Source organism: Oncorhynchus keta, chromosome 1, assembly GCF_023373465.1.
Source record: "Oncorhynchus keta strain PuntledgeMale-10-30-2019 chromosome 1, Oket_V2, whole genome shotgun sequence".
In the NCBI taxonomy this organism is placed as follows: domain Eukaryota; kingdom Metazoa; phylum Chordata; class Actinopteri; order Salmoniformes; family Salmonidae; genus Oncorhynchus; species Oncorhynchus keta.
In genome coordinates this window covers 27,158,032-27,185,412 of record NC_068421.1, presented here as the reverse complement: position 1 = coordinate 27,185,412, position 27,381 = coordinate 27,158,032, and the positions used below count along the sequence as shown (strand labels likewise).

At 41.5% G+C, this 27,381-nt stretch overlaps 1 protein-coding gene across 2 annotated transcripts in view; it reads left to right on the top strand.

The window, feature by feature from the left end:
• The window catches only part of LOC118361710 (leucine-rich repeat and fibronectin type III domain-containing protein 1-like), a 125,454-nt gene that overhangs the window by 82,423 nt on the left and 15,650 nt on the right, over positions 1–27,381 (top strand). For both annotated transcript variants that reach the window (XM_035741989.2, XM_035741906.2), the window contains exon 3: positions 12,400–12,530. The gene's annotated coding sequence lies outside the window, so the exon portion shown is untranslated. The remainder of the gene's footprint in view (positions 1–12,399; positions 12,531–27,381) is intronic.

Here is a 27,381-nt window from a genome sequence, read left to right as displayed (position 1 = left end):
AACAACTACCCACAAAACACAGGTGGGAAAATGCTACCTAAGTGTGGTTCTCAATCAGAGACAACAATAGACCGCTGCCTCTGATTGAGAACCACACCCGGCCTAACACACAGAAATAGAAAACATAGAACGTAGAACAAAATATAGAATGCCCACCCCAACTCACGCCCTGACCAAACCAAAATAGAGACATAAAAAGGATCTCTAAGGTCAGGGCGTGACAGGCTCATTGTGAAAAGTTATGGACTCATTGTTTTTGTTGTCTGGGCCTGAACATTGTATAATATAATTTAGAGTTTTGCACTATAATATTTCTGGGTGATTGTTTTGTTCCATTTACATAGTTAAGGAGTACTAAGAAATTCTAAGGCTTCAGTTTCTCTGTAACTTAGTTCTTTTCAGTTTTCTATAGTTTGAATGTGTTTTATGAAGATGTTATTGCTGTGAAACAGGGTGAACGTTACAATGGTGTGGGGAATGTTTTGCTGTCACATGTTATGTCCCTTGATACCAATTGAGCAAATTTTGAACGCCACACCTTGTAGAAACCACTCCCCAAATAATTCACTGCCCAAGGCCGTTCAGGAGCAAAGGGGTTCCGACCCTGTACTAGATGAGTGTACCTAATAAACTGGCCACTGAGTGTATATTTCCTCACTATCCAAATCACATAGGGATAACAGTTGTTAAATCTGAGAAAATATGCATGCCAAGTCACATAAAGTACGAGAATGAAACAGCTTGTCAAGTATTTTGCTTTCCATCAAGTGCAGAGGCTCTGGTGCAAACACATTATAACCCCCAAAACATCCACATCTGTTCTGGATACTTGACATAACCCATTTCATTCTGGTGAAGCACTTTCCAACACTGTTGGGGGTGAATCTCGGAAGGCTTGATAAAGAGTCAAATACAAGTTCTATAGCTACCCTCCTATGTTATACAATCACGAGAAACAATGAGTATATTTGAGGCCCACTTTAACATTTCATAAAGGCCCACTGTACCCTCCTGGAGGTGACTTGTTCCACCTCACACTCTCTGGTACATATGTTTACCGCTGTTGAAGGACTTAGAGGAATTAGACTGAGGTTCCCCACTGAGATTCTCCTTTCTGAGCGAGATGGATCTGTAAGACCTCAGTGTAGTGTTATCTCCCAGCTATATCAATAATACATTCACAGATAAGTGTGCTTGAGTGCATAGGATCAGGAGGGATGATACTACTGGATGACTTCTTATAAACAGGATGTTCGCTTGTACTCTATGTTACCTAAATAAAATGGATAATATGGTGTACTGTAGAAAGCCTCAGCTGCATCTACGGAACATGTACAGTGGTAGTAAGACTTTAAACTCTGCCCAAGTTTTCAACCTTTTATACAATCTGAGCTATGAAAGAAAACAAAATGTATTGTAAAAAAAAAATGTTGAGTAGGTCGATTGCTTTTTTCTGGCACCTACACCTCTGTTTCAATAACATCTTAGGGAATATTGTTGGGGGTTGATGTAACGGATCTCTTCGTCATCTGACGACGAGTATGGAATATCGGACCATGCACAGCGTGGTAAGTGTCCATGTTAATTTATTAACTGAACACACAAAACAAAATAACGAAACAGTTCTGCAAGGTGACATACACTAGAAAACCACCACCCACAAACAAGAGTGGGAAAACAGGCTACCTAAGTATGGTTCTCAATCAGAGACAACAATTGACAGCTGCCTCTGATTGGGAACCATACCAGGCCAAACACATAGAAAAACCAAACATAGAACAAAAACATTGAATGCCCACCCCAACTCACGCCCTGACCAAAATAAAATAGAAATATACAAAAGGAACTAAGGTCAGGACATGACAGTTCCCCCCCCCCCCAATGGTGCGGACTCCGGCCGCAAAACCTAACCCCATAGGGGAGGGTCTGGGTGGGCATCTGTCCGCGGTGGCGGCTCTGGCGCGGGACGTGGACCCCACTCCACCATAGTTTTGGCCCACTTAAGTGGCGCCTTTGGAGCGGCGACCCTCGCCGCCGACCTCGGACTGGGGACCCTTGCAGCGGGCCCCGAATAGACGGCAGATTCCAGCAGCGCCGGACAGTGTGAAGGGCGACTCCGGCAGCTCCTGACTGACGGGCGGCTCCGGCAGCTCCTGACTGACGGGCGGCTCCGGCAGCTCCTGACTGAAGGGCGGCTCCGGCATCTCCTGACTGACGGGCGGCTCCGGCAGCTCCTGACTGACGGGCGGCTCCGGCAGCTCCTGACTGAAGGGCGGCTCCGGCAGCTCCTGACTGACGGGCGGCTCCGGCAGCTCCTGACTGACGGGCGGCTCCGGCAGCTCCTGACTGACGGGCGGCTCCGGCAGCTCCTGACTGACGGGCGGCTCCGGCAGCTCCTGACTGACGGGCGGCTCCGGCAGCTCCTGACTGAAGGGCGGCTCCGGCAGCTCCTGACTGACGGGCGGCTCCGGCAGCTCCTGACTGACGGGCGGCTCCGGCAGCTCCTGACTGACGGGCGGCTCCGGCAGCTCCTGACTGACGGGCGGCTCTGGCAGCTCCTGACTGGACAGGAGGGAAACTCTGGAAGCGCTGGACAGGAGGGAGACTCGAAGTGCTGGACAGGAGGGAGCACCTGGAGGGAGGAGACGGAGAGACAGCCTGGTGCGTGGGGCTGCCACCGGAGGCCTGGTGCATGGAGGCCCCACTCTAGCCTGGGCGATAAGATGCACTATGATGTAGCACACCGGGCTATGCCTGCGCACTGGAGACACCGTGCGCCTCACAGCATAACACGGTGCCTCCCCGGTCCACCTCTCTCCACGGTAAGCACGGGGAGTTGGCTCAGGTCTCCAAACTGACTTAGCCACACTCCCCGTGTGTACCCCCCAATACATTTTTGGGGCTGCCTCTCGTCCCTGTTGCGCTGCCGTGCTAACTCCTCATAATGTCGCCACTCGGCTTTGGCTGCCTCCAGCTCTTCTCGGGGGCGCCGATAATCCCCAGCCTGTGCCCAGGGTCCCCTACCGTCCAAAATCTCCTCCCAAGTCCAGGAGTCCAGAACCCTCTGCTCCTGGTTACCACGCTGCTTGGTCCAGTTGTGGTGGGTGGATCTCTTCGTCGTCTGACGACGAGTATGGAATATCGGCCCAATGCGCAGAGTGGTAAGTGTCCATGTTCATTTATTAACTAAACACACAAAACAAAATCACGAAGTGAATGGAAGAAACGAAACAGTTCTGCAAGGTGACATACACTAAACAGAAAACAACCACCCACAAACAAGAGTGGGAAAACAGGCTACCTAAGTATGGTTCCCAATCAGAGACAACAATTGACAGCTTCTTCTGATTGGGAACCATACCAGGCCAAACACATAGAAATACCAAACATAGAACAAAAACATTGAATGCCCACCCCAACTCACGCTCTGACCAACCTAAAATAGAAACATACAAAAGGAACTAAGGTCAGGACGTGACAGTTGAAGTGAAATGGAATTTGAAATGACTGTCAAGTGCATGAAAGCTACTACCTAATTAAACTCAGAGAACTACAGCATCTTTAAAGTTAGTTTTTCACTGTAAGATTTAAGCAGTGATTTCAATTTTACTCAGACAAATTAGACCACATGGGCACTTAGGGGACTCATTCTAGTTTCCAATGCGTCTTGAACTGTATTATTAATTCTCAGTGGCAGGGGGTTAGCGCTGAGGGTGCTGGGGATCTGTTTTTGTTTTTGTTTGTTTTGGGGAAGGTACTTGCATTATATATGAGCCACATAAACCATGTTGTGCCAAATATTACAGTAATGGTGAATTTCTATGTGACGTTTATCTCATATTTATGTCACAAGTTGTGTAGCTAGCTTTGTCAAATGGGATGCTAGAGGAGTTTAACTGAGAGAGATTCAATTGTGAGCTGGGAAAAAAGTAACCATATTAGTTTGGATTGCGAACTTGTAGACAGGTAATACGGCTGCTAAATAACCTTCCTGATCCTGTGCCAGTTTGTGAGCTAGTGTTTGGGAGAAAAACAAGCAGATAAAGGGGGAAATCAGATTGTCGCTAGCTCTACTTTCTACTTTTAAGATTAGCTGCCTTTATTCTTGCTTTTGTGTATTGCTAATTGTCAGATCAGTGAGCAGACTCTGATCTCCCCTGTGTTCATCCTTCTTCTTGTCTTGACAGACACAAAACTAATGTGTTTTGACAAAAATGCTATAAATATAGAAGTGGAGGACTTCAAATTACACAAACCCTGAATATTCTAGAGCAGCAACAGAATTTTTTTTTGCCTTTTCATGAGGATAGGAAACGATAAGCTGTTGTGTTTTCCCAGCAGCATCACCCAGCTTCTCTTAGGTTGGTTGGTGTTGTGCATATGATTTAGTCTTGAGCAGTTGCACAGGCTGTCAGTGTGACAGGTCTGACAGAGCACAGGAGCAGCTCTAACATTGTTTACACACAGAGACACGGAGAGCAGAGCAGGGAGATTTATCTGGCTTCATTAGCAAGGAGGGTTCGTCGATAGTCTCTGCCCTTGTTTACAGAAGTTGTCACATTCATTTGGCAATGCTGGGGCTATGATGGAGGCTCTGTGTTAGAATACAGTGTTCATCCAGTAAAGGAGTACTATGAAGGATAACTGTGGAGGGGAACATCTTTAAATAGCATGTCCTTATGTAGAGACACTGAAAGACATTTCTTTCCCACTCAACCAGTCTGGTCGTCTGTGAGCTGCCTGGGACTCAACATTCTGTTTCATTGATCCCTGCCAGGGGCTTAACCAGGGATGGTGTCAACTGAAGCTTTTTCCCCCCACCAGGATGGTATGTAACAGGATATGTTTGACACTATGTCAATGCTAATAGTTGTCTCACTAATCCAGGTAATCTCCATATATGAATTTGTGAACATGGGGCAATGTCGTTTTGCAACATAAGAAGCACAACAGCTTTTTATGAAGAAAACCCTAATTTAAATGTTGATAGGAAATCCATTCCTATGTCAGTGTGTAAAATAAATCCCATGTTATGGAGTGCAGGTATACCATAGTCTGTAGAGTGTAAGACCAAAAACAAGATGGAGTTAAAAGTATAGGCTGCTATACAATAGGGACTGTATAAAATTACACTTGATGAAATGATTAGAAAATAAATGGACGCAGGTTAAATTGTGTTGCATGTATTAACCCTCCGTAACAAATAAATGCTCCTGGAAATAGAAGTGCCACGCCATATGATTATAAGGAGTCACTGAACCACAAAATCACTTAAGTATCATAGAGCATAGCTGCGTCCTCAAGATAAAGCTCAATGGGCCAAGCAAGGGAGTCGTAAAAGCTTATCCTACCGTACAGGAACTGCCCCAACTTACACTATTATATCTGCATTGAATATGAAAGTGTGATACAATTACTGTGATCAGAAAGCATGCTGATGCAACCGACCACACATTCAGAAAACAATCCAGCCTCAGAGGACATCACAGAAGACTGTTCTTTATGACCGAAAGTTCCCTCTTTCTGGGTGATCTCCTCTGATTCTTCTTATTGACTCACACGTTCATTCATCGGGCCATGAAAATGAGAATTGTACAATAAATCAAATTTCATACCACTCTTCGTCCTGACCTATTTTGCATTTATGGTGTTTGGCACATTTCTGCTGAGTTGGTGGAATGTGATGTGAATATTAATATCAAACCAGGAGGCCCTACATTTCTTTGTGAGAGGGGACAATAAACCTCCATTTTGACCAATTAAGTAGCTATATTAGTTAGGGTTCATGTGGTGGTGCAGTGGTATTTACTGGGAACAACTAAGCAGCCTACCTTGTGGTACTATTGCAGAAGCAAAACAGATGTATTTGGAGCATGTTTTCTCTGACATCTGTGCATGTAATCACAAGCACATGTACCTCTGGTGGTTTAACAATCCCCTGTAATGTCTTTCCGTTAATGATCCGGGAAAACGCAATTAAGGGCCCGTGATTTTGTTTGAAATGTCAAGATGCCTCAGATGCTTTTTTGTCCTATTGATCTGGCAAGAGCATCTCCCTGCAAATCACACTATGCCAGGTATTACTGTGATACTGGTAGAACTAACCACAGCCTGCGTTTAACATTCAAACACCTGCCTGTGGAAAAGATTACACACATAATCTGTAGAGAATTACAAAAGCATCTTGTGGGAATTAGGTAAATGTGAAATATAATCCGCTCAAGCAATTTGTTCTTACATGAAAATGTAGCTTGATTTTTATACGGAAGGACAGCGTGTTGCCCCGGGATAATCATACTGTAAACTGGGGGAAAGAGTAATTTGGTAGACAGGCCAAAACAGTACTCCTCAGAGACATCAAGAGAACACTCTTAAATATTTGCAACAGAACATCTAAACTATGAGGCCATTTATTTTAACTCATATGCTCAATTGAGAATTACCCCCCCCCAAAAAAACTCCTTTACCCTCATATCTCCCAGAATAAACTGGTGAAAATGTCTAAATTGCACCTAAACTAGTTGATATTATGTTAATTTACTGTAACGATTTATTAGATGATTTAAACAGCTGCTTTGGATTGTTACAATGCTGGGCTGTTTGTGTTGGAAGCAAGCTATGCCCTACTGGCAGAGGTATACAAGATTTTGGCAGAACTATCGCTGATGCCTGCTTGAATCATTCTCTGGAGTCTTCCATGTGCACCAGGGCCAGAAATGCAAAACCTACTCAAATTAAGAAGAGAAGGCATTATTCTCTGTGTGTGCCAAATCTGACACACACATATACACAGTATAGCACCATTTGGATTTAAACTCAATATAACCATAACTAAGAATCCAAATTGTCATTGAGATGCAATTTATAAAATTCCTTTCCTCCTTTATGTAGAGCTCTCTAAAGGGCTCTTAACCCTGGCCCTGCACCAGATTCATGGTTATTGATTGGCAAGCACATTGGCCGTTAGCTTTAACTTGACCTTTAATGTCAAAGGTTGGTCAAAGCTAATACAAAAAGCTATTAACCAATCAAACTGCATCTACAAGCAATTTCAGGGGAAAACATATTCTAGTCCCACCTCAAATAAAGATTGGGCTGACAACCACCATGCCTCTCTGAGATACCTATTGGGACTCATTAGAGGGGAACTATAGTGGATTATCAGCACAACATCTACCCAAAATGTCTGCTTGGCCTCAGTAATCATTACTGGTCGGAGGTTGTTTGTCTTCCAGTTTACACTAAGCATTCTCTATGACATCAAACACTTAGCACTTTGTAAGTCGTCAGGAAGACATGATCGTGCCTGCCATGGAATAATGTAATCAACTTCAAATGAGAGGGACCAACTTTGAAACAGATTTCAAGTATCTAAACAGATTTATTTCAGTGGCATCTTCTCAAAATCCTGACAAATTGGGAGCATTAATGTTACTAACAACCTATTTGTTAGACGCAATACAAATTTGATAGAGGTCATATTATGTTGCAGAAAATCATTGAATACTTAATTTGATTGATGTCCTACCTGTGTTTCTGATGCTGCGATGTCCCAATGTTAATTCATTGGTGGAAAATTACCTATACAGCGCATTCGGAAAGTATACAGACCCCTTGACTTGTTCCACATATTGTTACGTTACAGCCTTATTCTAAAATGGATACAATTATTTATTTTTCTCATCAATCTAAACACAATACCCCATAATGACAAAGGAACATGTGTTTTTTTAGAAATGTTTGCAAATGTATATATAAAAAGAAACCTTTATTTACATAGGTATTCAGACCCTTTGCTATGAGACTCGAAATTGAGCTCAGGTACATCCTGTTTTCATTGATCATCCTTGAGATGTTTCTACAACTTGATGGGAGCACATCTATGGTAAAATACATTGATTGGACATGATTTGGAAAGGCACACACCCATAAGGTTTCACAGGTGACAGTACATGTCAGAATAAAAACCAAGCCATGAGGTTGAAGGAGTTGTCTGTAGAGCTCCGAGACAGGATTGTGTTGCGGCACAGATCCAGGGAAGGTTAGAGTGGCACTCCTCAGTAAAAGGCACATGACAGTCTGCTTGGAGTTTGCCAAAAGGCACCTAAAGACTCTGACCATGAGAAACAAGAATCTCTGGTCTGATGAAACCAAGAATGAACTCTTTGGCCTGAATGCCAAACATCACATCTGGAGGAAACCTGGCACCATCCCTACGGTGAAGCATGGAGGTGGCAGTATCATGCTGTGGGGATGTTTTTCAGCAGCAGGGACTGGGAGTCTAGTCAGGATCAATGACAGATGAATGGAGCAAAATATAGAGAGACCCTTGATGAAGACCTCCTCCAGAGCGAAGGTTCACTTTCCAACAGGAAACCAACCCTAAACACACAGCCAAGACAACACAGGAGTGGCTACAAGTCTCTGAATGTCCTTGAGTGGCCCAGCCAGAACCCAGAACTTGAACCCGATCGAACGTCTCTGGAGAAATCTGAAAATTGCTGTGCTAGGATGCTACCCATCCAACCTGACAGAGCTTGAGAGGATCTGCAGAGAAAAATGGGAGAAACTCCCCAAATACAGGTGTGACAAGCCTGTAGTGTCATACCTAAGACGACTTGAGTCTGTAATCTTTGCCAAAGGTGCTTCAACACAGTACTGATTAAAGTGTCTGAATACTTATGTAAATGTGATATTTCCGTTTTTTATTTTTAAAACATTTGCAAACATTTCTAAAAATAAGTTTTGCTTTATAATTACAGGGTATTGTGTGTAGATTCATGAGTGAAAAAAATGATTTAATACATTTTTGAATAAGTCTAAAGTTTTTACAAAATTTGAAAAAGTGAAGGAGTCCGAATGCACTGCATGTCATACTTGAGAAAAATTAAAGATACAGTGCCTTAAAAGTCTAAAAGTATTTGGTTTGAAATATACTTAAGTATCAAAAGTAAATGTAATTACTTAAATATACTTAAGTATCAAAAGTAAAACTATAAATAATTTAAAATTCCTTATACTGAGCAAACCAGACAGTACAATTTTATTTTTTATTTTTTTATTTACGGATACCCAGAGACACACTCAGACATACTTTACAAATGACACATTTGTGTTTTGTGAGTCCACTAGATCAGAGGAGGTAGGGATGACCAAGAATGATCTCTTCATAAGTGTGTGAATTTGGGCAGTTTTCCTGTCCTGCTAAACATTCACAATGTAATGAGTACTTTTGGGTGTCAGAAAAAATGTATGGCGTAAAAAGTACATTATTTTAATTTGGAATACAGTGAAGTAAAAGTTCTTAAAAATATAAATAGTAAAGTACAGATACCCCAGAAAACTACTTAAGTAGTAGTACTTTAAAGTATTTATACTTTACACCACTGCATTAATTCACAGTTCTGTACAGTAAAGTATTAAAGCCTGAACAAGTAGTAGCTGCCCCTTGGAAAAAGGTGTTATTGTTACATTGTGGTTAAGCTTGACTTTACCTTTGCTACAACTATCTGTCAACTCTATACCTTAATACCACTCCCACTGTTCCCTGATCAAATGGCTCATTGTGTCCAGTGCTGAGTCATCCTGACTTTGAGAGTGTCCTTTCAGGAGCTTGTTACAGCTGGAGCTGCTGCTTTATTGCTTGTCTTCATTTCGATGTATAGGCTATGTACAGTATGTATTTGGTAAAAATATCTATAATTGATTTGGGCTTGAAGGCATTTTTTTTGTCCTTAAATGAGATCGGCAGGATCTGACAGACTATCACCTGAGGCCTTTTAGTTTTACCTTCTTTAGGAAGAGACAATATCCCAGTGGATTAAAATCCACTGTCCTCCCAACAGTTTGTCTGTTTTCTCTCTGCCAGAAACGGAAGCAGGAGCTACTGTGAGGCAGAATAACTAAGACAGGCCTTTATTGTATATGTAGATTTTCCAATTGTAGGTATAGATGCCTTCCAGCAGGGTTTGTTTGGATGAAGCATACCCATTTTTATGCAAATAAATGAATCATCAACATACAGCATATTTTACATTATTTACAGTAAGCCTAATGCCTTTTTTAAAGTTTTAAAAGTTGTCTTAAAGATGTCCTGATCAGGATAATAGACAGTGCAAATCTCAAATCAAAACAAATGTTATTTGTCATGTGCCGAATACAACAGGTGTAGACTATACTGTGTAATGGTCACTGTCACGTTCGTTATTAGGATCGGACCAAGGCGCAGCGTGGAATGCATACATTCTTATTTATTTAAAGAATGAACACTGAACAAACTAACAAAATAACAAAACGAACCGTGAAGCTATACAAACGAGTGCTGACAAGCAACTACACGTAGACAAGATCCCACAAACACCAAAGGGAAATGGCTACCTACCCACCCTAGTCACACCCTGACCTAACCAAAATATAAAGAAAACAGAGATATCTCAGGTCAGGGCAGGACAGTCACTTACGAGCCCTTAAACAATAATGCAGTTCAAGATACAGAGTTAAGAAAATATTTACTAAATAAATAAAGTAAAAAATAAAAAGTAATAAAATAACAAATAACGAGATGTGTTACCTGAGACCGAGTGTGGTCAGTGAAGTGATGCTTCCTCATCTGTTCATATTCTGATCTGAACTGTCTGTCCTTGTTTCCACAACACTCCTATACATGGTTCTGAGTGGTTGATGGACAGAACGTAACGGTGTGAGAGAAGTCCGCAGGACTCTTAGTAGGAGGGTTGGCAGATGAGGAGTAAAAAGGGAAAGGAATGCCTTTCTAGCATCTGACTGTCTCAGTCCAAAGGAGAAGAAGCACAGTGATGGATAATTACTTGACAGAATCTGTCCATTGGCCAAACGTAGCCCACCATTGAAGGATTATTTATCTTTCTACTTCATAGGCGGGAACTGCAGGTGGAAAGAAGGTGAACATCTGAAGGATGAAAGGGGAATGGCTTTGATATAGTGAAGGAGACTAGGAGAGGGTGAATGGAGATAAAGTCAGACAGGAGGGCTTGTCTTTACCTGACCCTACAGGACTTATCAGTGTGAGCCAGGTGATGGGGTGGCTGAGAGACAGCGATAAAACAGGGAAATCTGTTGTTGAGCCCATTGTGGAAAATCCAAGGACATGTTAGAAAACAAAATGTCAACTTCATGCACCAGTCAAGTACTGTACTTGTCACACCCCTGTAATGTTACACAGGATAAGTAAGCTGTAGATTAGAAGACAGACTTGAAACAATGGCTGCCAGACGCAGATAATAGAATAGATAATATGCACGAGGGTATGATTATGAATTGTCACCCTCCAATTGTTTACTGTACTAATTGCTTGCTCAATAATGACATAAGGTCATTTGCGGGCACCCACAGTCAGTCTTCCATTGTTTCCTTGTAATCTTCTCTCCTACGTGATGCAAAGTCTCTAAATGGAATTGTATTACAGAAGGTGGGACTGAACTTAACACTAACAAAAAGCTTCCATCATAAATACTTAATTGGATGAAATTATAGCTTGAGAGGACAACCCTCAAACCCCATTCTAAATACAAATAGATGGCAAACCTGAGTGGAGAATTCTGTTTTCATGCATGAGGGGCTCTGTGCAGATGAATGAGAGTAATATGGTAATCTATGTAGCATTGCATGCAACCTCCTCTGCTGCCGGACTTGGGACATGTTATGTACAGTAGGTGGTTTACATTTTAGAGACAAGTGACAAAACCGAAGACTTACGACCTTGCAATACCTCTGAAGTTTTTTATTTGTTTCTAGCAATAAAATGGTATCCTAAGCTAGTCTTTAGCACAGGTGTACGTTCTCGTGGAGTCTGGTGATTTATCATAAGGGGAAATTTGCTACAGTTTATGGGTATAAAGCCAATAAAGTTAATCACCTCTGTTCTCTTTTAAAAACTTAATCAGGAAAGAAGAAGAATCCGGTGTGTTTTGTAGCACAGGGATAGATAGATTCCAAAGCTCTTGTCAAAACATGATAAATGTTTCATAATGCGCCTCTTTACACTTTGTTCTTCGTCAGCTACAATAATGCAATGAAATATTCATGATGAGATACACAGCCATAGTCATTGTGTCTCCAACTCACTTTTCTCCCATATATTTCCCGCTGTTTGTGTTTCTTTCTTCCATTGCCTTACAATCAGATCAGTGCTCATATCTCATCAAAGCTGCCAAGTTTAAAAGGAGTAGATATCAGCCAATTAAATTATGAATGTCTCACTGCTTATCTTTGGGAGTTCTGTCTTTTTTTCTAATAATATTGAGTGGCTCAATGTGTTCAATCAGCCAGGGAACGTTCCCATTGGCTCTGAGCATCAACTTAGTTTAGCCTCAGTTACAATGTAACACTGTCTTAACCAAAGATGGTATCTTGTGTTCCCAGGCCTCTAGGTGTTTCTCTCTAATGCCAGTGGGTGTCGTTCTACTCTCAGAGCTGTGACTGACTGACTGCAAGAGAGACGGGATGCCTATACCCATGTGATTTCTGCCATGGAGACCAGAGCTTAATATCTGGTGAGTAGCCCAGGCTGTTTGCAACCCTCCCCACGCCTTCTTTTCCGAGCCACTGCGAATTGACTTGAACAGTTGCAGTCTGTTCTGCCCTTACCCGGGGCAACTTTTCACATTGTGGAAGCGAGCTCTCTCTTTCCGGAGAGAGTGCATCATCACAGGCCTTCAGAGGCAGCCTTATGAAGATAACTGGTAGTTGGGAAACAGCTGTTCCAGCTACAAAAAAACACACACACAAAAACAACAAACTGTTCCATCAAAGCCACCGGTGCATGACCAATTATTAAAATGGACTGTTCTGACCAGGGCTCTCTTTTTGCTAATAAACCCCAAATATAGGAGAGATGTAAAGGCAATTATCACTGTCTAAATAATATGTAATATGAGCCTATTAATTAAAGCCGTAGTACACCAGAGGATCCAGTTGAATCATCTCTGCTGTGTCTTCAGAGTGCAACCAGCCAGAGATCAGAGTGTGCTTCAAAGAGCTGTGCAATACGCACCTGTCTCCTCCATAACATCTGTCTTCTGACTGGAGTCGGGACCAGACATGTAGCCTGAAAATGTCACTGCACAGTAACTATTGCTTAAAGTAAATGATGATCCAATAGGTGTATGTGATGCCAGTAGTGTTGTCTGAGCTGAGGGTGTTGGTTAGGGAAGGGAGAGCTAGCTGGTGGCCATTCCCACGGGGGGCTGGTGGGGATGGTGGATTACGCTGTCTACTCTGTGACCCCCTGTGGTCAGAACTCCTGTGGTTTCTGTGGTCAGAGGGGACACACAATGCTTCTAACAAAGAAATATGATGTCTCCCACTTGTCCTCCCCTGCTCATAGGGAATGAGAGGGCAATGCTAATTAGCCAGCTTGTGAGCTGAGCTGAGTTTAGCTAGTGCACACACCCCACCCTGTACACATACGCACACCCTGCCACACACACACACACCCGCCCCTTCTGCTAACAAGCAACGTCTGCAATAGCCATGCTTTATGGATACCTCTGCATATTTCCTTACACCATAGGACTGTCTGATGGGTTTGTGTCATAAGAAATGCTTCAATTTTTAACTAGGCATTGTCAAGGAATGTATATTTGACTGAAATATCCTTTCATGTCAAATTAAAGTAATTTATTAATGTCTGTATGAAGCCATTCTGGTCCATTCATATTTGTTTAACATCTTTGGTGCAGCTGTTCTTTTGTCTGCAGTTTAATAGTTGTCAGGGATGATGCAGGTGATAATAACATGCATAACAGGTAGAGAACTACTCCCAGTTCATCTCTACTCACAACAATCTAATCCTACAGCTAAGCCTACAGTCAGTGCTCTGTAAGCAGGTAGTAAATATGAGTGTTTAATCAAGAATCAGAGCAAAGCAGGATTATGGCAGAGGTTGAGTTGAGGTATCATCCCTAAAACACTCCCAATGCAAATGAAGCAGAAAGGATAAGACTCAGCGACATTACATTACCCAGTTCTCTCCTCCTCTCCTCTCCTCCTTTTCCTCTTCCCATCTCATGTTGTGTGGTCAGATCTCTCCCCTTCACAGTAATCTGAGCCTTACCCTCTCTAGTTCCTGGAATACCAAGTATGAGAGGCTGAGCGAGATTGAGAGACTGAGAGGCTGAGCGAGGAAGTGCGAAGCTGAGCGACGCTGTGCGAGGCTGAGTAATAACCTGTAAAGGGGAGGCTCAAGGTGTACTCAGGGGGGTTCAGGTCTGCCATGATGACAAGACACTATTTTTTTCTCAAATTGCACCATATTCACTTAACAGTGCCCTATATGCTGCCATTTGGGACACATCCACTCTCTGCTGGGCTCAATCCCTGTTATCTGTCCACTAATCATCCACCAAATTAAAACCATATGCCAACCGTATCACACTGAATCTGGGGAATAGCAAATGAAATGGAGTAATTTCAGGAACATTCTTAGTGGTGAAGTGATTGGTTAGAATATGCCTCTATCTCAGGTGAGCTTTCAGGTAACATCACATCACATGAAAAGCATAACACCAAACCAGACGCAATGGCTGTGTGACAGTGACACAGGGGGAGCTCAGTGGATTATAAATTTGACCTCTTGCTGTTTCCTCTTACTCAGTCACAACTGATGAATATCTGGTCATGGTGAACACATGCAGAACATAAGAGACTCACTGAAGCTGCCTTTATCTGATCCACCACCGACTCATTTAGATGTTCGTGGGCTTTTTCAGATGCTTTGGTGACTGTTTGTTGTTTATCATGTGGTTGCTGTCTTTCTACTCCTCTGAGATGTCCGTGATACATTCCTCCCCTCAGACACCAACAGTCACAGAGAGGGTTCTCCAAACTCTTCTGAAGTCCCTGATATGGTGACATGTAATAGCCAGTTATGATAGATATCTCTGTAATCTCATTCAACCCCACTAATATAACAGATTTGTAATATTTCCTTTCAAAGTTTCCTAATACTACATGTATGAATATGTATGTAAATGGTTATGAATAATGTTTTTAGATCTAATGGATATTGTTTCAGTAGTATAAAAGGGTAAACTGGCTAATATAACCGTAATGTTGCACTACTATCAAGGAACTGTGGTGAAACATTGCCTTATTGCATTGATGTACTGTAGATAAAAAAGTGGAGGTTTTCCCAACACAAGATTTGTTATGTGTCCCTCAGTCAAGTTAATGACCCTTGTGGTATGCCAGCTTTGCATAAGAATGTATTTCACTATCCTCAGTCTCATTGTTCAAAAGCTGCTATTACTTTTAAATGTTGTTGAATGGCCTGTTCAGTGTATTGGTGCTATGATCAATGAGATGGCCAATATCTCATCCAGGCAGTATTGGTGTCCAACTGTGTGATGGAGTAAACAAGACCATGAAAGAAGGAGCCCAGCCTACTGCTTTCCTTTCGTTAAGTACATAGTGGGAGTGCACCATGGGACTTGCAGGCAGATGAGAAACTGGTTGTGAGCCTCCTCTCTTTCCACTGTCTACTCGTGCATACGGGAGACGCAGTGTCCTCAAAGAGGCCTGGCAGCACTCCTCCCGGCCTTCATCTGCCTTCATGCCTGGCCTTGGAGCAGAGCTCGCACCACTTGCAATTACTGTCACATCCAAGCTGTTACTGTCATTTGCATTGGCTCATGGGTAGGAGGAAGTAAGGAGGAGGAGGAGCACATGAAGCAGGCCTGATATAAGTGGCCCTGGCAGCACAATGAGCTCGCCTGGCTTTAGCTTTCTGGATGAGTTGCAGGAGCAGGGCTATATTAAAGTGTAATAATGGCATCGAGCAGGTTGCTTTGCTGTTAAAGATTAAGCCTGGTGCAGGGTGGTAAATTGCATAAACACAGGGTGGGAGATTTGAAAACAAAGAAACTGGGGTTTAATTCACAGTTTATTAGACTGTGTGATGACTTTTCAAGGCTTTTTTTTCTCCGAGTAGTCTCTAAATCTGTCCCATGTAGAATAATTAATGTGCAGTCTGAACGTGTGAACATAAAACAGAGCTGCAGCAACTACAATGGCCAAAACTCAAGTTAAAGGCTTACATTTGTATTGACTTGTTTTTCACTTATTTGAAATTTTAACTTTAGGTGCATCAATAGCAACATTTTCTGTCACACTGAATCTAAATGTGGTTGTCTTACCAGTATTACCAAAAGAGCTTGAAGGAAATGCACTTATTGCAGTCGTATAACTCAAGAAGACATTTCAAATAGACCTTAAGCATAACTATTTCTTTAATATGCCATAGCATAGCTGTCTCAGACCATACATCATAACCAAGACATGGTCCCTGAGCCCACCTTTATGACTCTTAAATGACCAAACTGAAGTAACACTATTAAATCAGCCCCAATATTAGCTTGTGAACCATAATCCTTTAAATCTTGATTTCATGTCTGCAAATTATTAATTAGCCAGTGACAGGAAATGAGAAGTAATTTCAGATAGCACCCCCTCCGGAGATGCTATTTGTAGCAGAAGAGCCAAAGGCCCCTGTCACTCCCTCAGGTATTTATTTTCCTCCTATACGGTACATACTTTCGGTCATGTAGTGTATGTGGACACCAGCTTGTTGAACATCTCATTCCAAAATCATTGGCATTCATATGGAGTTGGTTCCCCCCTTTGCTGATATAACAGCCTCCACTCTTCTGGGAAGGATTTCCACTCGATGTTGGAACATTGCTGCAGGTACTTGCTTCCATTCACCCACAAGAGCATTAGTGAGGTCGGGCACTGATGTTGGGCGATTACACCTGGCTCGCAGTCGGCGTTCCAATTCATCCCAAAAGTGTTTGATGGGGTTGAGGTCAGGGCTCTGTGCAGGCCAATCAAGTTCTTCCACACCGATCTCAACAAACCATTTCTGTATGGACTCGCTTTGTGCACGGGGGCATTGTCATGCTGAAACAGGAAAGGGCCTTCCCCAAACTGTTCCACAATGTTGGAAGCACAGAATCGTCTAGAATGTTGTTGTATGCTAGCTGTGTGCTCGATTTTATACACCTGTCAGCAATGGGTGTGGCTGAAATAACCAAATCCACTCATTTGAAGGGGTGCCCACATACTTTTGTGTATATAGTGCATTTGGAAAGTATTCAGACCCATTGACATTTTCCACATTTTGATATGTTACAGCCTTATTCTAAAGTTGATTAAATAAAAACAATTCCTCATCAATCCACACACAATACCCCATAATGACAAAGCAAAAACATTATTTTTTATTTTTTTTGCAAATGTATTGATAATCAACATATACCTAATTTACATAAGTATTCAGACCCTTTGCTGCGAGACTTGAAGTTGAGCTCAGGTGCATCCTGTTTCCATTGATCATCCTTGAGCTATTTCTTCAACTTGAGTCCCCCTGTGGTAAATTAAATTGACTGGGCATGATTTGGTAAGGCACACACCTGTCTATATAAGGTCCCACAGTTGACAGTGCATGTCAGAGCAAAAACCAAGCCATGAGGTCAAAGGAATTGTCCGTAGAGCTCTGAGACAGGATTGTGTGAAATCAAATCAAACTTTATCTGTCACATGCGACGAATACAACAAGTGTAGACTTTACGATGAAATTAACCAACAGTGCAGTTCAAGAAGAGTTAAGAAAATATTTACCAAGTAGACTAAAATAAAAAAGTAATAATAAAAAGTAACAAAATAAGAATAACAATAACGAGGCTATATACAGGGGGTACTGGTATCGAGTCAGTGTGAGGGCGTACAGGTTATTTGAGGTAATTTGTACATGTAGGTGGGGGTGAAGTGACTATGCATAGATAATAAACAACAAGTAGCAGCAGCGTACAAAAGGGAGGGGGGGGGTCAATGTAAATTGCCTGTGGGCGATTTTATTAATGTTCAGTAGTCTTATGGCTTGGGAGTAGAAGCTGTTGTGGTACCGGTTGCCGCGCGGAGCAAAGAAAACAGTCTATGACTTGGGTGACTGGAGTCTCTGACACTTTAATGGGCTTTTCTCTTATTGTATAGATCCTGGATGGCAGGAAGCTTGGCCCCAGTGATGTACTGGGCCGTTCGCACTACCCTCTGTAGCGCCTTATGGTCAGATGCCGAGCAGTTTCCATACCAGGTGGTGATGCAGCCGGTCAGGATGCTCTCGATGGTGCAGCCGTAGAACCTTTTGAGGATCTGGGGACCCATGCAAAACCTTTTAAGTCTCCTGAGGGGAAATAGGTTTTGTCATGCACTCTTCACGACTGTCTTGGTACGTTGGGACCATGATAGTTTGTGGGTGATGTGGACACTAAGGAACTTGAAACTCTTGACCCTTTCCAGTACAGCCCCATTGATGTTAATGGGGGCCTGTTCGGGCCGCCTTTTCCTGTAGTCCACGATCATCAACTTTTCTTGCTCACATTGAGGGAGAGGTTGTTGTTCTGGCACCACACTGCCAGTTCTCTGACCTCCTCCCTATAGGCCATCTCATCATTGTCGGTGATCAGGCCTACTACTGTTGTGTCATCAGCAAACTTAATGATGGTGTTGGTGTCGTGTTTGGCCACGCAGTCATGGGTGAACAGGGAGTACAGGAAGGGACTAAGTACACACCCCTGAGGGGCCCCAGTGTTGAGGATCAGCTTTGTGGATGTGTTGTTACCTACCCTTACCAGTTAGGGGCGGCCCGTCAGGAAGTCCAGGATCCAGTTGCAGAGGAAGGTGTTTAGTCCCAGGATCCTTAGCTTAGCAATGAGCTTTGAGGGTACTATGGTGTTGAACGCTGAGCTGTAGTCAATGAATAGCATTCTCACATAGGTGTTCCTTTTGTCCAGCCATTATGAAAATTGGAATGGGACCAGAGTTTCTGGGATAATGGTGTTGATGTGAGCCATGACCAGCCTTTCAAAGCACTTCATGACTACAGACCTGTGCTATGGGTCGGTAGTCATTTATGCACGTTACCTTGGTGTTATTGGGCACAGGGACTATCATGCATGCTCCATGCATGCTTCAGTGTTGCTTGCCTCGAGGCGCGCATGAAAGTAATTTAGCTCATCTAGTAGCCTCGTGTCACTGGGCAGCTCTCGGCTGTGCTTCCTTTTGTAGTCTGTAATAGTTTGCAAACCCTGCCACATCCAACGAGCGTCAGAGCCGGTGTAGTATGATTCAATCTTAGTCCTGTATTGACACTTTGTTTGTTTGATGGTTCGTCAGAAGGCATAGCGGGATTTCTTATAAGTGGCCAGATTAGAGTCCTTGGAAGCGGTAGCCATGGCTTCTGTTTGGGGTATGTATGAGCAGTCACTGTGGGGACGACGTCATCGATGCACTTATTGATGAAGCCAGTGACTGATGTGGTGTTCTCCTCAATGCCATTGGAAGAATTCCGGGAATATATTGCTGTCTGTGCTAGCAAAACAGTCCTGTAACAGCATCTGCGTCATCTGACCAGTTCTTTATTGACCGAGTCACCGGTGCTTCCTGCTTTAGTTTTTGCTTGTAAGCAGGAATCAGGAGGATAGAATTATGGTCAGATTTGCCAAATGGAGGGCGGGGGAGAGCTTTGTACGCGTCTCTGTTTTTTTTCCTTTAGTTGCACATGTAACAAGCTGGTAGAAATGAGGTAAAATGGATTTAAGTTTCCCTACATTAAAGTCCCCGGCTACTTGGAGAGCCGCCTCTGGATGAGCATTTTCTTGTTTGCTTATGACAGTATACAGCTCATTGTGTGCGGTCTTAGTGCAAGCATCGGTTTGTGGTGGTAAATATACAGCTACGAAGAATATAGATGAAAACTCTCTTGGTAAATAATGTGAGATACTCTAAAAACCTTGAGACTTCCTTAATATTAGATTTTGTGCACCAGCTGTTATTGACAAATAGACACAGTCATCACCCCTTGTCTTACCGGATGCAGCTGTTCTATCTCGCCAATGCTGTATGTTATCCATGTCGTCCTTCAGCCACGAATCGGCGAAACAGACGAACAGTTTTTGATGTCCCGTTGGTAGGATAGTCTTTATTAGATTTTTTATTTTTTTATTTTATTGAACCTTTATTTAACTAGGCAAGTCAGTTAACAACAAATTCTTATTTACAATGATGGCAAACAGAAGGCTAAAGGCCTCCTGCAGGAATGGGGGCTGGGAATAATATAGGACAAAACACACATCACTACAAGAGAGACACCACAACACTACATAAAGAGAGACCTAAGACAACAACATAGCGTAGCAGCAACACATGAAAACACAGCAGGGTAGCAACACAACATGACAACAACATGGTAGCAACACAACATGGTAGCAGCACAAACATGGTACAAACATTATTGGGCACAGACAACAGCACAAAAAGCAAGAAGGTAGAGACAACAATACATCACGTGAGGCGGCCACAACTGTCAGTGAGAATGTCCATGATTGAGTCTTTGAATTATGAGATGGAGATAAAACGGTCCAGTTTAGAGAGCTCATCTGGTCATAAGAGACGGTGACAGAAACATTACGTACAAAATAGGTTACAAATAACGCGAAAAACACACAAAATAGCACAATTGGTTAGGAGCCCGTAAAACGTACCGAGTAAACAATCTGAATATTTACGCAAATGTGATATTTCCGTTTTTATTTGTAACATTTTTAAAAACCTGTTTTTGCTTTGTCAATATGGGGTATTGTGTGTAGATTGATGAAGGAAAAATACTATTATCAATTTTACAATTGGTGGAATGTGGAAAAATTATGTGGAAAAAGTCAAGGGATCTGAATACTTTCCGAATGCACTGTATGTAATGTATATGTTTACCTAAGATCATATGTTCACTGCATCAAACGCATGTCCACTACATTTACCCTCTACTCTCCAATCCATCACACCACCCTCTAAACTCACTAGCTCACAGTCCTCTGGCGGTTTTATTTTGTCAGTTCAATTTTTGAATTTGTTACTTTCGAATAATAGTGCTTTTAAAAGTGGGCTATAAAGGTCAAATGTCGAAGCAATTTAAGTTGTGTTTACCTCCCTAAGGCATGGCTTTAAGACTGGAAGCAGCTCATTTCCACGGTAGCTAAAGCAAAATGGTTAATGTAGTCAGTGACCGACTGTTTCCTGGTGGTTCACCACTGGAAGGACACATTAATGCAACAACAACCAGTGGACACAGGGAACATTGACTAAATACTACTCAGCACAGAGCTAGACTGCTCCACTGGCTTCTGGGCTTATCCACCTCCATACCCCAACCTCTACTATATCCTTCTTTGTCTCCAGCTGGAGCAGACTACTACTTTTAATCATGAGTCACTCAATCCTCTATCTTCAACAGTCCAGGACTATTTACATGAATAGTATAAACGGTATACAACAGTGTTTTATTACATCAGGGATCTTCAGGATTCAAGTGGAGTAGAATTTGTTTTTCTACTTGCAGTCTAAATATCTCCACTTGATCACTTGGATGTCAATGGTATTTCAGGTAAATAATGCTTTCAGAATAAACAAAGTGGTAATAGTCTTACATCGCCTTTTGCCCTTTATCATGTTTGCACTATTCCATCTCATTTGAATGTTTCTTTTCCAAGTGCCTATCAATTTGTTTTATATGTATCTCACAATAGAAATACATCCATTGTCGATCAATCTCAATGGGATAATGAAGGAACATCAATGAAATGGTCTGTGTTATATCAATCATTGCCTGATGACTTTGTGAACTTACTGAGAGAACTGTCTAGACAATCAAATAATCATCCTCTTTCAACACTTTCAAACTCCTACTCATGTGAAAATGAAGGATACTCAGGAAAATAATATGATTTTTGGTAGATTTCTTCATCAACTCCTGTCCTTGTTCTATTCAGCTTGAAAAATGTTAGCAATTTGAATGCATAGATTACAGTTTGTTTATATTCATACTGTTCCCTATTATCCTAATTTTGTTAGTATGTACCAGGCAGACAAAAGCAGTAGAGAACACAATACTGTCCTTGAATAAAGAAGGTGGGAGTTTTTGTACAGCTGCTCATTGTCCTAAAGCTGTATTATAGGATAAGGGATAACAACAACCAGCCTAGAGAACACGTTTTGCAGTAATTGATCTGGTAACAGGTTATACAATAACATACAGTAATTTACTTGCTTTTGCCGATGACTCATTTTCATTCATGATTCACCTGCAATGTTATATATCTCAATATAATGCCCCTATGCAGTAATTTAACAGAAAACATAAACAATGAAGTTAAGGTAGATCTTAATTGTCCTCCCAGTGTTCTCAGCATAGTGTTTACTGTGGAATGTTATTTCTTATTCTCAGCACAGCGCTATGCACAACTTCTCACAGCATACCGAAAATGGGCAAGTGGACAGCTCAAATAAGAGGACTTTGCATTGTCCTGATTATTATCCTAATTAATTAAGGGAGCTGACTGGGGAGGCTTTCTGGCTCGGTGGTTACAATTTATGCTTAATTCAACAACACATCCAGTAATTCCTTTTTGCATAGTTTGTCTTTTCTGTTTTCCAAGTCATCATAATGAAGAATTTCATGGACCTAATCCGGGCTTTGTGGATGATGTTTTTTAGTGGTTGTAAACATGTTTGTATCAGGGTACAATTTGTTTGGTATTACTTCAGAGCAGGGATTCTGTACAGTGCACTTACTGTATTCCAGTGGCGGTCAGTGCCGTTTGTGATGAGGGAGGACCATTTTTTTGTTTCATGAGCATGGCCTTATTTCTATTACAGCATGTTGGATGACTGTCATTCATATTCACCCAGTTCAATGTAACATCGATAGGTTTAGGCTACTACATGATACTCAAATTTCCCTATAACCATCATGAGGTTGCTACTAGAGGTCGACCGATTATGATTTTTCAATGCCGACACCGATACCGATTATTGGAGGACCAAAAAAGCCAATACCGATTAATCAGACGATTTTTAAAAATGTATTTGTAATAATGACAATTCCAACAATACTGAATGAACACTTATTTTAACTTAATATAATACATCAATAAAATCAATTTAGCTTCAAATAAATAATGAAACATGTTCAATTTGGTTTAAATAATGCAAAAACAAAGTGTTTGAGAAGAAAGTAAAAGTGCAATATGTGCCATGTAAGAAAGCTAACAATTAAGTTCCTTGCTCAGAACATGAGTACATATGAAAGCTGGTGGTTCCTTTTAATACGAGTCTTCAATATTCCCAGGTAAGAAGTTTTAGGTTGTAGTTATTATAGGAATTATAGGACTATTTCTCTCTGTACCATTTGTATTTCATTAACCTTTGACTATTGGATGTTCTTATAGGCACTTTAGTATTGCCAGTGTAACAGTATAGCTTCCGTACCTCTCCTCGCTCCTACCTGGGCTTGATCCAGGAACACAACGACAACAGCCACCCTCAAAGCAGCGTTTCCCATGCAGAGCAATGGGAACAACCACTCCAAGTCTCCGAGCGAGTGACGTTTGAAATGCTATTAGTGCGCACTCTGCTAAATAGCTAGCCATTTCACATCTGTTACACCAGCCTAATCTCGGGAGTTGATAGGCTTGAAGTCATAAACTGCTGCTGGCAAACGCACAAAAGTGCTGTTTGAATGAATGCTTATGAGCCTGCTGGTGCCTACCATCGCTCAGTCAGACTGCTCTATCAAATCATAGACTTAGTTATAACATGATAACACACAGAAATACGAGCCTTAGGTCATTAATATGGCCGAATCCGGAAACTATCATCTCGAAAACAAGACGTTTATTCTTTCAGTGAAATACGGAACCGTTCCGTATTTTATCCAACGGGTGGCATCCATCAGTCTAAATATACCTGTTACATTGCACAACCTTCAATGTTATGTCATAATTACGTAAAATTCTGGCAAATTAGGCGGCCAAAACTGTTGCATATACACTGACTCTGCGTGCAATGAACTCAAGAGAAGTGACACAATTTCCCCTGGTTAATATTGCCTGCTAACCTGGATTTCTTTTAGCTAATATGCAATATATATACTTCTGTGATACGCACCGCATCGATTATATGCAACGCAGGACACGCTAGATAAACTAGTAATATCATCAACCATGTGTAGTTAACTAGTGATTATGATCGATTGATTGCTTTTTATAAGATAAGTTTAATGCTAGCTTGCAACTTACCTTGGCTTCTTACTTCATTCGCGTAACAGGCAGTCTCCTCGTGGAGTGCAATGTAATCAGGTGGTAAGAGCGTTGGACTAGTTAACTGTAAGGCTGCAAGATTGAATCCTCCGAGCTGAAAAGGTAAAACCCTGTCGTTCTGCCCCTGAACGAGGCACCGTTCCTAGGCCGTCATTGAAAATAAGAATGTGTTCTTAACAGACGTGCCTAGTTAAATAAAGATGAAATAAAGGTGTAAAAATATATATATATATTTAATAATATTGCCCAAATCGGTGCACAAAAATACAGATTTCCAATTGTTATGAAAACTTGAAATCAGCCCTAATTTTTTATTTATTTCATTAATCGGCCATTCGGATGAATCGGTCGACCTCTAGTTGCTACAACCTAGCCTATGAATGAAAGTTTACAACGTAGGAGCCCACAGGTCGAGAGAAAAATTTGAGATGAGACAGTGACACATGGACAGACAGTGACACAATCAATACCGCCTTGCACACTATTGCCTGCATCTAGCTTATCTAGGGTGTAATTATTAGTCCAACAGTTGAAAACAAGAGTTTCTATTGGACAATTCAGGTATTTTTATTCCGTTACATTTACTTCCGTTTAAGAAAATGTTTCAACAGAATCGGTGGAATGAATACACCCTATTCACACATAAGCATAAGTTGACATTCATAGCAGCCACATTGTATTCCTTCTTGCCTCTATGCACTCTCCTCCTCTCATCTTTTCCCTTCGTTGTGGACTTCAATGACCAACACATCAGCTGTATGTGACCAGGCGAAAAAACTAACAAAAAATACAAACCAAACCACATCATAACCGCTACACACAGCCTACATAGTTTTCCCCATATTAGCTAAGTAACGTCCTAGAACATAGCTAATAGAACTAGTACTTTAGTAAACCCACTACAATCATCCAGTAACGGGACCACCTGCAGGTCCCGGTGGCAAGAACATTATAAAACCAAAAGCTTACCTTGACTTGTAAGAGTTCCAGTGTTGTGTTGGATAGTCATAGCCAGCTAGCTAACATAGCATCCCTCTGTTTGAGCAGGATGTTTGAGTAACTAAACTAGCCAGCTACATTTGCTAGCTAAGAAAGTAAAACTGAAAAATATTATTTTCTCTTGGTTCTCCTTCATTTGCGAAGAAATTAATTTGTTAAAAAACTGTTCAACTTTGTCTTTCTCTCTCTTTGAGTCAACTACCCACCCAATTTTATGCACTCCAGCGCTAGCTAGCTGTAGCTTATGCTTTCAGTATTAGATTAATTCGCTGATACTTTGATTGGGCGGACAACATGTGAGTTCATGCTGCAAGAGCTCTGCTAGTTTGGAGGATGTCCTCCGGAAGTTGTCATAATTACTGTGTAAGTTCATGGAAGGGGGTGAGAACCAAGAGCCACCTAGGTTTTGTATTGAAGTCAATGTACCAAGAGGAGGACGGAAGCTAGCTGTCCTCCAGCTACACCATGGTGCTACCCTACAGAGTGCTGTTGAGGCTACTGTAGACCTTCATTGCAAAACAGTGAATTATTTGGTGACATTAACATATTTAGTATAGTTTTATCTAAAAAAAGGATAACCTTTTCAATGTTTTACAATTTTTCTTTATATGAAATTCACTGAGGAGGATGGTCCTCCCCTTCCTCCTCTGAGGAGCCTCGACTGCTGTATTCAGTGTTGGCAGCCAAGTGCCATCATTTGTTGTATAGGTTTCTTGACAATAGAAAACGAATTGTTCAATATAAATCAAGCACATCATTTGTCTCAAGGCTCAATCAAGGCTTGCACACATTTACTCTTCAAATTCACAGCCTGTTCAAATTCACTGTGGAGCAAAACCATTTAGATTCCCTTGGAGTTTAGGAAAAAGACAAGCAAAATGTCAATGTAGGTGTAGAATAAACCTCTGACAATTACTTGTTGTTCAAATAACCATTTAATCCTTCCTACAATTTAGTAGGATGGCAAAGTCTTCCTTCTTAGGAATTTGCCACAGTTAAAGGCTGTGACTCTAGTTAGTACTTTTCAATTACTTTCCCTGAGTACATTTGTGGGCGAGTTATGAAAGTGAAAATACAGGGCACATCACTCTGCATCCTTTTCGCCATTTGCATGTGGCTATAATTATAAAATGCAAATGTCCTCTATTTACCGAGGTATTCTCTCGATGGGACCAGAACTCCCCAGGGTTGTGTAGCACCACACAGAGCTTGGCTTAGTGGCGGAGATGGAACTGACTCCAATTAACTCAGCATGTCAATAATTATGCCGGTTTCCTGACGAGAGTCACTGTGGGGCAGCTAAAAGTTCACTGCCTACATTGTCTAATTTACTCTCGCCAGACAGTCACATAGGAAATAAATAAGCATTACTTGACCACGTTCTACTTGTGTATACAATGAGGTGTCCTTTTCTGAACTATGAATAGGACATTGCTTTTGTGGTAAGTTATAATTGACTATTTACAATGTCCCAAATTCCTATTAATTTGATTTGAATTGATATGTGTTGATAGCAGAACATGTTTAATATAATATACTGTTGAATACACTATGGTGTGCTTGCATTGATCATTTTAGTACGATCCCAATGACAATGGGGAATTGACATTCTTGATATTCTGTGTGGATTAGTCAGATGTTTTGATACAACATTTTAAATAATAATCTCTTCTTGATAGGGGCCAATTTGTTAATTAGATATTAGACACTAGTTATGGAGGTTATTTAACGAAGAAATGTTCTGAATAATTAATTAATGTCATAATTAGACTTTTAATTGATAATGAATATGCATATATTGGAATAATTTAGTCGATTAAAATGCACAATCATGCTTTTAAACTCATTATGTAGATTATTGACTAGTGTCAATTTGTTGTGGTTTGCTTGTTGTGATTGGCTAAGGTTGGACTGGACCACTAGGTAGTCTTATGAACGCTGTCTTTTGCCGCTCAGAGCAAATACAGTATGTCATGAGCTCCTCACATCTTCATCTGCAGTCCCTCCAAAAGAGTGGCTGGTGTATAATGCAGTAATACGATTTTTAGCCGGAATCATTTGAGAGTTCTTCCCCGGTACAAGAAATATCCTCAATTAAATACAAAGACAGACTTGCCACCAGTATATTACTCTTTCATTATTTTCAGTTTGCACTTGAATTCCAATGCATAGTTCTATGTGCTCCTCGGGTCCTCCT